A 746-nucleotide genomic window follows, 5' to 3' on the forward strand; every position below is an offset into this window, starting at 1 on the left:
CCAAGTAATATAATATATAGGCTAGGCCTATATTATAGTTCTTGACATGGCAGTTACTTAAAAAAATGAAAATTACATTATACACTATATTATATTTCTGTATTACTGTAATATAGATTTATTTTATCAGGATTGAATTGTATCATTATGCCAGTTCAGTTTTGTATGGCAGTTCAGTAATAACATCACAGCACTTAATTCACGTAAACACACTTGTTTACGTGAAACTATGAAGCCAGTGCTGAGTAGTACTTGAATATACCATGTTACGGAGGGGATTACTGTGTAACTGGCGCAGTACAGGAAGTCCCCTCTCATATGGCAGAGGGTTAATCTAAAAACTGTGCTCCAGGTGAGGCTCGAACTCACAACCTCGGCATCGCTCTGCTGTATACTGTCATATAAGTACCGCGCGCTAACCGATTGCGCCACTGGAGCTACGGCGATTACGGCCAGGAAATCGGTTTAAGAAAGATCCGACCGTTTGTGACAAACAGTTATTTGTTATTTTGTTTAATTTTTGTTTTATTTTGACTGTATTTCTGTTTTGGAAAGCGTTGGACATAACGGAGACCGGAGAACTTTCAGGGACACCGATGATCACACGTAGTCGAGCAGACAACGTGCTGCGTTCAAGTAACTATCACAAAGCTCCGACTTCCAATTTCCAAAGGAGTAACTATGCCGTTTGTGTTTTAGCTTTTTCTTGTTCGAAAAAATTTAAATAAAAACAATTAAATAAAAAT

At 37.8% G+C, this 746-nt stretch overlaps 1 non-coding gene across 1 annotated transcript; it reads right to left on the bottom strand.

Moving 5' to 3' along the window:
* Window positions 1-344: 344 nt before the first annotated feature.
* trnai-uau lies at window positions 345-438 on the bottom strand. The gene is made up of 2 exons: window positions 401-438; window positions 345-380 (listed from the first exon to the last, which is right to left on the bottom strand). It is a non-coding gene; the product is annotated as a tRNA-Ile (tRNA).
* Between the last annotated feature and the right edge of the window lie 308 nt (window positions 439-746).

Source organism: Perca fluviatilis, chromosome 21, assembly GCF_010015445.1.
Source record: "Perca fluviatilis chromosome 21, GENO_Pfluv_1.0, whole genome shotgun sequence".
In the NCBI taxonomy this organism is placed as follows: domain Eukaryota; kingdom Metazoa; phylum Chordata; class Actinopteri; order Perciformes; family Percidae; genus Perca; species Perca fluviatilis.